Consider the following 13265-nt stretch of genomic DNA (forward strand, 5'->3'; position numbering starts at 1 on the left):
ATATCGATTGCAGGTGGTAAAACAAACCAATACCTTCGTGAGCTTCAGAGTAGTAGCATGAGGTGCGATAACTTATTTTCGATACAGTCCATAGAATCTCCTAAACTATTTATGGATTTATGGCAGCATTTTTAGAACATTCATGTGTTTTTGTGATCAAGCCATTTTTTTTGATCCGTCTTATTGTTTATATGCCAAAGTATACTGAGTTTGCCGCTAACCAGCACAAGTCGAGCACATCTGTATATGGGCCCCATTAAGATGATTGCTCATTTCTGATAACTTGCTTAGCGGATCTAAGCTAAGCCAAGCTAATCTGGTGATGTTGGATATGGTGTTGAGGAACTTTAAATCTTTATACAAGTTCGGATTTTCGCGGAAGTGAGCCATGTTAACGGAAACGTTTTTGCAGACGGGCACTTCACTTTACCTTTTCCGATGCGCTTCACCTGGAATGAATGCGCTTCACCATGAATCTGCTGCGCTCTCAGGCTTACGCCGAAGGTAAGACCGGCTTTATGCCGGATGGCATATACTGAGGCTGAAACCTCGTCGGCGATGCACTAGATGACGGCGTAAATAATTTGCTGACGTATGCTTTTCTTTTGCACAAAATTTGTCTATCCAAAGGATCTTTCAACGACCAACTTGTAAATGGCTTGGTCTTTCTTTTTTTTTAACTTTAGAAGAAACCTTCTGTCAAGAAGGCGGCCTTCCGTGGCCTATTGTCAGTCACTGATAAGGCAAATCAGTTGACTTTATGGTAATGAGGTGATGAGAGTTTCTAATTAAAATCAAATATATACAAACGTCGCGCAAATCTGGTCTGGTTCGGACCTGATAAAAATACCACGTAACTCCTGGCTTATATTTCTGATGATGTTGTGAGTTTTGCTGCCAGCATCTTTTTTCTATCTAAAATGTTGAAGCATATTTAATAAAGTATTCTCAAATTGTAAAACTGTAATAGACTTAAGAAATATTGTATCTGTCGGAAATTGTTTCTGTTGAGAAGAGGAAGGTTTTGCGCCCGTTTGAGGAAGAGATTGGGCTCGACTCAGGCGGGCTTTTCCCTGCTCCAAACAAAGAAATGAAGAAATATGGAAATAAAGAATTAAAGAAGAAAAGAAATAAAGAAATAAAAAAAATAAAAAAAAATAAAGAAATAAAAAATAAATAAATAAAGAAATAAAGAAATAAAGAAATAAAAACAAAGAAATAAAGAAATAAAAAGAAATAAAAATAAAGAAATAAAAAAAAATAAAGAAAAGAAATAAAGAAATAAAGAAATAAAGAAATAAAGAAATAAAGAAATAAAGAAATAAAGAAATAAAGAATAAAAAAATCGCTAGAAATGGAAATGGAGTCCATCTTCTACTATACCTTCAATTACCATATAGCATTCTGATATAATTTGAAATGAACGGAAAGCTCATTTCCTTTTAATAATAAATGCATTCCTATCACATTGACAATACGTTAACCATTGGCGTAACTAAGGAAAAATTCTAGTCCGTTGTCTATGCTAAAGTGTCTGTCATACGATGTCCATATGCTCCAGTCTGTTACGATTTTGGGTCAAGACGTGTTCTGTCTTTTACATTTTATTCTCTCCTTAACTTCCAGGGTTCACGGCTTTTTGATTTCAAGGATTCTGGATTTTTCAGATAATTGAAATTCAAGTTTTGAAATAGCATAACATCGTTTGAATACTTTACCAGAGAGTAGAAAGAAATGCCTTCAAATGTATGCTATTACAGGCTTACGATACGTTGTACTCAGCTATTACAATCATTGAAATGTTTCTCTATGACAACACCGCATGAAAAATTGTGTTAACCATGATCATCCTTTAAAGTGTAGTTACTATTAGGCCAGAGGTCACCAGACACACTTTTAAAAAAATACTCTGATACAATGCCACTGATAATAACCATAAATCTTAAAGAGTTGAAAGATTTGCTGCTAAATAAATCAATTTGCTTAGAAATCTTCGGTAACCTAAGATCCTATCTAGTCTTCGCCAAGTTAAACAATTGTTTTAATGACGTCAAATATTACAGAGAGATATTATTCATTATTTAATTACGCCCAGATATGATCAGAGCGCTATATTCAAGTCATGAAAATCAGCTATTATTTGTCTGTAGTCTGTTACTTCTATTAATTAGTCCTCCAATGACAGATTGAGAATCGGCATTAGCTTTATTCAACCTCCTTTCTCACATCCCAAAATGACTGCAACCATGGCCAATTCCATTGAGATTTCTCATTGGCGGCACAGTAATGATCAATGCATGAGTGATATGCCTCATCAAAAACATTTTGTGCGTAATCTGAAAATCAGGTATAGTGTTTTGGCTTATGTCTACCTTCCGATGTAATTATGATTTAAAATTGAAATGCGTACGCAATTCTTGTAGCAAAATTATATGTGTGGCTGATGCAGAATAAGAGCGTAATATAACCTTACAGTGTTACATTCATAACGAACATATCAATTTTCGAAGTTAGAAACAACATGATAAAAATATGATTCAGACTGTAACAACTTAGAGAGAGATGATGTTTGAACGTTCCATTCAATTTATTTATTTCTCACAGTATATGATCCATACAATCGTTTAAGATATTCATAGGGGTAAAAAAGTGGTCTTAAAGCCCCCTGTAATTCTCAGATGATTCTGTTAATATCCAAGATACAACCTTTAACATCAACAAATGCCAATAAGAAGATTCCACTGAACTCATATGCAAGTGCATGTATACTCGGCTTGCAGTGGTGATGACATCAATGCTATCATGACATGTTGGCTATCGCATCCTTCATCAACTAACGGATGAACACGGCCAAGGACATTAGCTGGAGCGAAATCAGTGACGTGACATTGGAAGATTAAAGAATCTGCTTCGATATTGATAACACGTCAACTTCGAAATTGGAAAATTTTATGCTCTATCCTGTCAATTTATTCACCTGATAATATTCACGATTGTAAATCACCGAGCAGTAACCCTGATACTACCGAACATGTACGCGTCAACATGACTTGTATACAATTTTGGATGACATTTATATGTTTTTTATTGGAACTTTAATTCAAATCAATATTTTCAATTTGTATCGATATTAAATTTTATCAATAGATTTGAAGATTATCTATTTTTATTTTGAGAAATTAATAGTTGAAATACTTTCAAGCACTATTTCGTACATCATGGTTTTCTTTGAACATGGTCGTCATATGGAGAGTTGATCCGAACAGATACTTGTTGAGGATCTAGTTTTGCTCCTGCCAAATATATCAACCATTTTACACCGAAAACGCATTTACTCTAGGGCGTATTATGGGGCCTGTTCCCTAAACCATATTTCCAACGGAATCTTCTCTCATAAGCGATCCATTGGAAAAGCTGCTGTGGTTGACGTCGTCGTCGTCGTCGGCGACGAAAGGGTGTATTCCGTTGATGAACCGGCAAAGGCAGCAGAGCGCCATCGCTCCTCAGTCATTGGTTTTTGCACGGAATGTGGTACGTATGTCGAGCTGGAGGTTCCCGTGTGAAGAGGAGACACTAGCTTGTGCTACCGCGTCGCCAACCGTGTCGACAGCGATAAGATGAACACCTGAGTTGTGGATCTCTGAATCGGCCATGCTGTCGATATGACGACGGTGCAGTGCCTACAAACACGTGCACGGCAGACTTAAGATTTGTGGGGCTGTGGGGTCGCCATCGGTGATAGATGAGACAAATTAGATCGGATCACCCACAGCGCTCTGGCGCAGCTGACACGGAACTGGTGAACTTTTGGAACTTTGGCACCCATCCGGAATGGGTTCGATCTATCCGAGGATAGAGTTACTCGCACCGGCTGCATTGTAAGCAGGTGTCGGAAGTTTGTTCGATTATGCTCATGTTTGCTCACGGTGGTAATTGAATGTGGCTTCACGTTTCACGGTTCGTGATTGAAAAGGATGTAATGGAATTAACCTGATTTTTCTAGTTTGCGACGTTTGGGAATAAATTTCGACTATTATTGATGACATCGCAGTCCACGAATTCTTCTAATGAGTGATCAATCATTTGTGTTGCATTGAACTTAACAACAATTATGCAATTCCTATTTTCAATAAGCAACATTTTTTCATAACAATTTCATCTCCTGAAAGCAACACATAGTTCAACTTATCTGCTGAGCAAGTCGAAACCGTTTATTGAAAAATCAGCACCCTCGTTCGCCTGTTGACTTTTTGTATTTTAGCATGGGCAACTGTTAGCTGATCGGTAACATGAATCACTGAAGGAAAAGATAAACGAAACGAATTCTCAACGGATTTCATTTTCGCCTTATTTAACAATTTAATCGTTTCTCTCTCCACTTGCAATAACCTTGCCCTCCTCTCCGAAGTATCCTTTATACCTGTCATCTGCCATTGCTGCCTTGCTTGCCCGCTGTTGGTTCAGCAACAAATCTCTTTACGTTTCCTGTTCCGCTTGCGCTCAATTCATGTCCGATACCTTTCGCTGCGTCTCGCCTTATAGAAGGAGAACATTTCGCTCGATGTGATTCGTACACAGGCGTTAGGTATTCCAAATTCGAATTGAATTTACTAATAAACCGAAATTATACTTCACCTTTAATATTTGATTTATGTCTAGACGAATCTTGAAACATAAATTGCTTTTATTATGACCTCACCCTACCTTGTACCGCCCATGACCACCGCTTCCAGTAGTCGTTAGTGTTGTTGCCGAAAACTGGGGAAGTGAAAAAGCCGAGGAGACTCGGATTGCGCCAACTTTAATCGATTTTCTCGGTTTAATTTGATTTCGGATCCGTGGGTAACCATTGCGAGATAAGATATTTTCGATATTTTGCTTCGGTGGTGGAGGAACGTGGTCGATTCAGGTCGGCTCGGCACCAATCGATCCACGAGCATTGAAACGTAATCGATGTGGTTTATGTCCCCATCCTACCGGGATGCGGGCGGAGGGTGAACGCCCTTCAAATGCCATTCGTAATTACGCAACGGTTGTCAGAAATATTGTTTCAACTCGACCAACATCCTCCTGTATCCTGATGATGAGGAGGATTAAAAGGAGATCAATAAAACGGAAATTGATGATTTCAGAAAGGTTAGAGGCGAATCCCGGGAGACTAATTAATTGGTGAAACAGAGCTCGTACAGGTGGAAATGGATTTATTCTGAGGATGGCGACATGGTCAGAATTGTTATACGATGTAACCGAATGAGATTTTCTTTTTGCTGGCATTGTTTTTCATCCGAAGTAGCTGTAAATCAAGATTTTGATATTTGAGCGGTATTTGTGTCACTTCAACATGTTGAGGATGCTGAAACGATATTTGCTGAATATTTTTATTTATAGAACTAATAGCTAACCCGGTGAACTTCGTCTCGCCCAAAATTAGCTAGTTGGCACAAACTGTTTTTTTTGTTTTCCCAATTTAAGTTTTGGTGGTTGCTCTGACTCGATAGCATTTGAAAAAAATATCCTTAATCCAAAAAATTAAAAATCTAAATATCAAAAAATCTAAAAATTAAAATTCTTAAAATCTAAAAATCCTAAAATCTAAAAATCTAAGAATTTGAAAATCTAAAAATCTCAAAATCTAAAAATCTAGAAATCTAAACATCTAAAAATCTTAAAATCAAGATCCAAAAATTTTAAATATAAAAATATAAAAATCAAAAAACTACAAATCTAAAAATCCAAAAATCTAAGAATCCAAAAATCTAAAAATGTTAAAATATAAAAATCTAAAAATCTAAAACCTAAAAATCTAAAAATCTGCAAATCTAAAATTAAAAATCTAAAAATCTAAATCTAAAAATCTAAAATCTAAAAATCTAAAAATCTAAAATCAAAAATCTTTAAATTGAAATCTGAAAATCTAAATATCAAAAAATCAAAAAATCAAAAAATCAAAAAATCTAAAAATTTAAAAATTTAAAAATTTAGAAGTTTAAAAATCTAAAAATATAAAAATCTAAAAACCCAACAATCTAATGATCTAAAAATTTTGAAAAAATCTAAAAATTTAGAAATCTAAAAATCTAAAAATTTGAAAATCTAAAAATCTAAAAATCCAAAAATTTAAAAATCCAAAAATCTAAAAATTTTAAAGACTAAAAGTCTAAAAATCTGCATCTGAAGATTTAAAAATCTAAAAATCTAAAAATTTTAAAAATCTAAAAATCTAAAAATCTAAAAATCTAAAAACTAAAATCTTAAAATCTAAAATCTAAAATTCTAAAAATCAAAAGTCTAATCTAATCTAAGAGTCTAAAAATCTTAAAATGTAGAAATCTAAAAATTTAAAAATCTAGAAATCTAAAAATTTAAAAATCTAAAAATCTACAAATTTAAAATTCTAAAAATCCAAAAATCCAACAATTTAAAAATCGAAAGATCTAAAAGTCAGAAAATTTAAAAGTCTCAAAATCTAAAAATCTTGAAATTTAAAAATCTTAAAATCTCGAAATCTTGAAATTTAAAAATCTTGAAATCTAAACATCTAAAAATCTGAAAATCTAAAAATTTAAAAATCGAAAGATCTAAAATCAAAAAATCTCAAAATATAAAATTTTTAAAGCTAAAATCTAAATCAAAAATCATAAAAATCAAAATCATAAAAATCATTAAATCATAAAAATCATAAAATCATAAAATCATAAAATCAAAATCATAAAATCATAAAAATCATAAAATCATAAAATCATAAAATCATAAAATCATAAAATCATAAAATCATAAAATCATAAAATCATAAAATCCATAAAAATCATAAAATCATAAAATCATAAATCATAAAATCATAAAATCATAAAATCATAAAATCATAAAATCATAAAAAAATCATAAAATCACTAAAATCATAAAATCATAAAAATCATAAAATCATAAAATCATAAAATCATAAAATCATTAAAATCATAAAATCATAAATCATAAAATCATAAATCATAAAATCATAAAATCAAAAATCATAAATCATAAAATCATAAAATCATAAAACTAAATAATCATAAAATCATAAAATCATAAAATCATAAAATCATAAAATCATAAAATCATAAAATCATAAAATCATAAAAATCATAAAAATCGAATCATAAATCAAAAATCATACAAATCATAAAATCATAAAATCATAAAATCATAAATCATAAAAATCAATCTAAAATCAAAAAATCCATAAAATCATAAAATCATAAAAATCTTAAAATCATAAAATCATAAATCAAAATCAAAATCTGAGAAATCTAGAAATCTAGAAAATCTAAAATCTTAAAATCTATCTAAAAAAAATCTAAAAATCTAAAAATCTAAAAATCTAAAGATCTAAAAATCTAAAAATCTAAAAAACTAGAAATCTAAAAATTTGAAAATCTCAAAATCTCATAATAGGGGGTCCCGTAGCGTAGTTGGCTACACGTTCGCCTTTCAAGCGAATGGTCATGGGTCTGATTCCAGCCCTCCACCCCCTCGTCAGTTGCGATGCGCAGCCTGTGCGTGGCGTATTGGGTGCACGCCTCACCGTCACGGCTGCCTGATGACGACTGACAACTTGTTCTTCTCGGAGGCATTCCTCCAACGTTATCGGATAAATGGCAACCGGACAATGCAACGATCATTGGACACACGACATGGACAAAACGAACACACGACTCATGACTCACGACGAGATGGACGCAACGAACAACAATGAATAATGGAAAAAGTCTAAAATAGATTCTGTGTGGATTCTGGCTGCAGAATACCACGTGTCAAGTAACACAGAGTGCATCAAATAAATAAAAGGAATAAAAAATCTAATAATCTAAAAACAAAAATCTAAGAATACGCTGGCAGGTTTGTTCTTTTATTGAGCAGGGGGTTTATTACTTAGTATTATGCTCAATTTACAAACATTCTTTAGTATCAAATTGACTAAATTTCATAAATTAGTCGACAAAACCTCTGATAATAATAGAACAAAACTAAAGTCGTTTTCAATCTAAAAATCAAAAAATAAAAATCTATCTAAAAATCTAAAATCTAAAATATAAAATTAAAATCTAAAAATCTAAAAATCTAAAATCTAAAAAATCTAAAAATCTAAAATCTAAAAAATCTAAAATCTAAAATCTAAAAAATCTAAACTAAAATCTAAAAATCTAAAAATCTAAAAATCTAAAAATCAAAAATCTAAAAAATCTAAAAATCTAAAATCTAAAAATACTAAAAATCTAAAAATCCAAAAATCTAGAAATCTGAAAATTTAAAAATCTAAAAATCCAAAAATTTAAAGATCTAAAAATCTTAACATCAAAAAAATTTAAGTCTCAAAATCTAAAAATCTTAAAATCTTAAAATATGAAAACATGAAAATCTAAAAATCTAAAAATTTAAAAATCTTAAAATCTTAAAATCTACAAATCTAAAAATCTACAAATCTACAAATCTAAAAATAAAAAAATCCAAAAATTTATAAATCTAAGAATCTAAAAATCTAAAAATCTGAGAATCTAAAAATCATAAAATTTAAAAATCTAAAGATCTAAAAATCTAAAAATCAAGAATTTTAAAAATCCAAAAATCTAAAAATCTAAAACCTTAAAATCTAAAATTTAAAATCTAAAATCTACAAATTTAGAAATCTAAAAATCTAAACATCTAAAGATTTAAAAATCTAAAAATCTAAAAATACAAAAAAAAATAAAATCTAAAAATTTAGAAATCTAAAAATCCAAAAATTTAAATATCTAAAAATCTTAAAATAAAAAAAAATTAAAAGACTCAAAACCTAAAAATCTCAAAATCTGAAAGCATAAAAATCAAAAAATCTTAAAATCTAGAAATTTAAAAATCTAAATATCTGAAAATCTAAAAATTTAAAAATCAAAAATCTAAATTACTAAAAATTTAAAAAACTAAAGATCTAAAAATTTAAAAATCTAAAAATTTGAAAAACTAAAAAAACTAAAAATCTAAAATTTTAGAGATCTAAAAATCTAAAAATTTCAAAATTTACGGATCTTAAAATCTAAAAATCTAAAAATTAAAAAATCTAAAAATTTAAAAAACTTAAAATCTAAAAATACAAAAATCTAAAAATCTAAAAATCTTAAAATACAAAAAATTTAAAATTTAGAAATTTAAAAATCTAAAAATTAGAAAATTTAATAATCTTGAAATCTAAAAATCTAAAAATATAGAATTCTAAAAATCTAAAAATTCAAAACCTAAGAGTTTTAAAATCTAAAAATCTAAACAATCTAAATATTTAAAAATCTTAAAATCTTAAAATTTGAAAATATAAAACTCTGAAAGGCTCAAACCTGGCTTAAGGCCTGAGCTAGGGGAAGAAATATCTGAGGAGTTCCCATCAAGAACTTCAATTTCTGCATAGCTTCACCATGGTCGAAGTTCCGCTGTCTCTGAAATAGATTTGACCTTTCCATTCAAGTCAAATTCATCTGTCTCTTTCATACTATCAGCAATACGGCTGTCAGAACTCCCGCAGTAAAACCGAAGATGACGATAGTGATGATGACAGTTGCTCAAGAATGAAGATCAATCAAAATCAGCTGATGCGACTGCGACGCGACAACGACGACGACATTGGAAGCGTTCCGATCAGAACACCTAAAAGAGCAACGATGCGATGATGTCCGCTGCACTGACTGTACGTTCCCTTGATGTGGTGCATTCCGCCCATTCCGATTGCCGCACGTCCGCATTGCATCCATCCAGCGCGCCGGCAAACAAACCATCCAATTGTCTAGTGACAGACAGACGCTCGAAATATGTCTCTGATGTGGATTCCGTGGCTGCTGCTGGTGACGGCAACGCTGCTGATGGCAAAGGAGGCAGTGCGCTCTCTATCTGAATTGCCATTGTAGTAGATGGGTACGATTGATTGAAGAATGGCGCATTTTGTCGCACAATATGACACTAAGTAAGTGGGTTCATCAAATTGCTACAATGTGACTCAGTAGTGGAAATGATCCGAGAACCGTGTCCTCTCCTTTATGGGGCTCTGTGGTAGGGACTCGAAAGGAAGACATTTGCTAACCAGCCGATTATCATTGATATCTCGCATTCCATGCAAGCTGACAGAACCAATCCATACTTTTGTGTCTTGGGACACTTCCACGTGATTGGCGGAGATTTTGTGCTGCCCATTTCATCATTGGATTCCATGAAGCTTTGAAAATATTGTCGAACGATGTTTTAGCGAATGTCAGTAGAATGTCAAATGTACATTTGCGTTGAGAACATATTTACGTAGTTATTTGATTCAAAATTCTGAATTGTCAAAAGTAAAATTTTTGTCTATCAATTGATAATGGCCTCAGCAGAAATTCCTTCCAAAAAATATCAATAAATGTACGGATGATTCCCCTTATAAAAAGGGGACTCAATGTCTACTAGGTGGGGCTCTCCTCAGTCGTGCGGTAAGAACGCGGCTACAAAGACCATGCGTGAGGTGGCTGGGTTCGATTCCGTGCCGGTCTGGCAATTTTATTGGAAATTGTCTCGACTTCCCTGGCATAAAAGTATCATCTGTTAGCCTCATGATATACGAATGCAAAAATGTAACTTGGCTTAGAAACCTCGCAGTTAATAACTGTGAAGTGCTTAATGAACACTACGCTGCGAGGCGGCTCTGTCCTCAGTGTGGGGATGTACCATAAAAAAGAAGAAGAATGTCTAAAATACAAATAATCTACAAATATGCGGTCTTGATCAGTATAGGATCATTTTGATGCCGTGCCAGATGCAGTGTCCATATTAACCCATTAGGCTGCAGCCTTTGGGATTATTTCCTTGGCTCTGTGAACCAATCTCAATCCGCAGCAGAACTCAGAAAAAAGATAATCCCATCAGCGGAAAGCGTCAAATATTTCCGCTTGAAAGCAGTGTTTACCAGTGAGCAGGACTGTTCAATCCTCACGCGAATAACGCCTGCTACCACTCTACCTTAGGTAGCCATCAATATAACAAACGCTATGCAAGTCTCTTCCATAAAACCGAGTACCCACAATCGGTATGTACAAGAAAATGCTTCTTGTTTGAAATGTATGGGTAGGGCCACGCGAGAACAACTTCGAAGCCGTAGAGTTGAAACAACGCACCAGTCTATTAGGCACATCCTTTGAAGATGCCATTTTGACTGTGTCCTCATTTCACCTTTTGCCACAAGAGACTCCATAAGAAGTGGTGTACAACAGTTGTGATCCATTTGGTATATTTGGGTTTAAGACCCAGTTCATCAGCATTTGGCAGCCATACGCCTTTTGATTCTGAATCAATGTTAGAAGTCCAGGAAGCTTTGAATCAAGATTTAGACCCATACTTTACCTGATCAGTAATTTGTTTTAGAGATCAAAAGATGAATGGACGAATACCATTACGGTTGCGTTTTCCGTGAAAAAACAATCAGATTTTTATTCGGATAAAGGCCTATATTGACGACATAACTTTCTTTGAAGAGCGTTTTGCATCAGATCAATAAGACGTAATACAAACCACTATCAATGTTAGATAGTCGTCGGCAAATCCATGGGTAGGAAAACTGCCATTATTGAGTAATATCAATAGCGCATCTGCAACGATATTCCACAAAAGTAAACAGTTGTAGAGTAGATAGTTGATTTCCTAATCGCTGCTTGATGTAATGTCGAGTAGAGATGTCGGTTTTTAGGCATCTGGTGATCCATTTGGATATTATATTAGGTAGCCCATGCCAACGTGCGGATTCATATAGTGCATCAAAGACACGTTGTCAAGCACTCTCAATATCTAAGAAGCCCCAACAAAGGTTGTCTTTGAGCGAATCTTTCTTGATAGTAGAAACCTGTGTAGAAGATCACGGTAGACTTTCACATTGGTTAGCATGTTGATTAACGAAGAGCATGTTTGCCAAACAGTCTACGAACGTTCTAAGCATTTAGAAAAAGATTGTTATTTTCGAACAAATTTTACAGTGATATTTTGCAAGGATATGGGCAAATATCTAGTAGCAAAACTGCATACTAAAATCTTTTTCAAAACATGTTTGATATGCTCAAAACCTCTAAAGTAGAACTGATAAATCCCATCTTCCCTTGAAACTTTGAGAAGCAAATGTTAAGTGCCCATTGAATTTATTCGTAGTGTGATTCTACAGAGCTTGATCCCAAGACCCATAGCTACATGAGTACGATACTATATCGATACATCCAGGAAGTACGTATCAAATAAGTGCTCTAACGATTCTTCATCAGAAGTGTAGTCATGATTTGGCGCAATTTCGCCAACGGAAAACCTTAGATGTCGCAAAAATGTTATTAATAATGACTAACTGATTGGAAACATTTGCACAAATGGGGCCTCTTCCCCTACATCCAGAAGTTTCACATTTAAATCAATTCTTGGATAAAGATTCGTTGACTGGTAGAACTTGATACAACACCAAAAAACTTCAATAACAAACATGTTCGCTGTTTAAATATTGGTCCTGTAATTGCGCAGGATACTCCGCTAACAGTTACTTAATCAAACAAGCATCCCTTTCCTGCGTGCCTAATCGATATTTTCCGAACCGGGGAGACAAATGAGACTGACACAAGTAACGATTGCAGCAGATAGAGCGAACGCAATCACGGGAGAATAATGGGTTCTTCCAGCTTTTCTGTCTGCCGTTGATGGCCCAAACAGAGGGAACACAACAGGACGGGCGCACACTGACTGGATTGTAGATATGTGGAAGTAAGCCAACGAAATCGGCGGAGAAGGAAGCGTGCGAACGATAAACGGTGGGTAATTTATCAGAAAGGAAGCATCAACATGTTTATTTACATAGACACCAGATAAGAAAGTGCACAGGAAAACTAGGGATTGTTGGCACAGGAGCTGTCTGAAGCCGGTTTCACGTACCATAGGTGACTTCATGTACGAACGGATGAAAATTGAGAAAATTTTCAGGCAAAAAACGAAGACAACAACACTGGGCTCGACGCTGCATCTTGCCAAGGACGATGAAAACCCAAGCTCTAGGATCCGCAGACGCAAATAGGTTGGAGGAAGAAAATCCATTTTTCCTCCACTGTCACCATTCGCTGCAGTGAGTCATCAATATTGCAAATTGAATTTAAATCAAGTTTCGATGATCTGAAAGTTGATTAATTTTAAAGAATTAAACGGATCACACGTTGTTATCGATTGCTCGAACGCTGCGTCACGGGATATTTGCGTCACTTGAATGTCACACGGTG

At 33.6% G+C, this 13265-nt stretch overlaps 1 protein-coding gene across 3 annotated transcripts in view; it reads left to right on the top strand.

The window, feature by feature from the left end:
• Nucleotides 1–13265, top strand: part of LOC134211975 (semaphorin-1A) — a 597712-nt gene that overhangs the window by 379178 nt on the left and 205269 nt on the right. The gene's annotated exons all lie outside the window — the stretch shown is intronic.

Source organism: Armigeres subalbatus, chromosome 2 (genome assembly GCF_024139115.2).
Source record: "Armigeres subalbatus isolate Guangzhou_Male chromosome 2, GZ_Asu_2, whole genome shotgun sequence".
In the NCBI taxonomy this organism is placed as follows: domain Eukaryota; kingdom Metazoa; phylum Arthropoda; class Insecta; order Diptera; family Culicidae; genus Armigeres; species Armigeres subalbatus.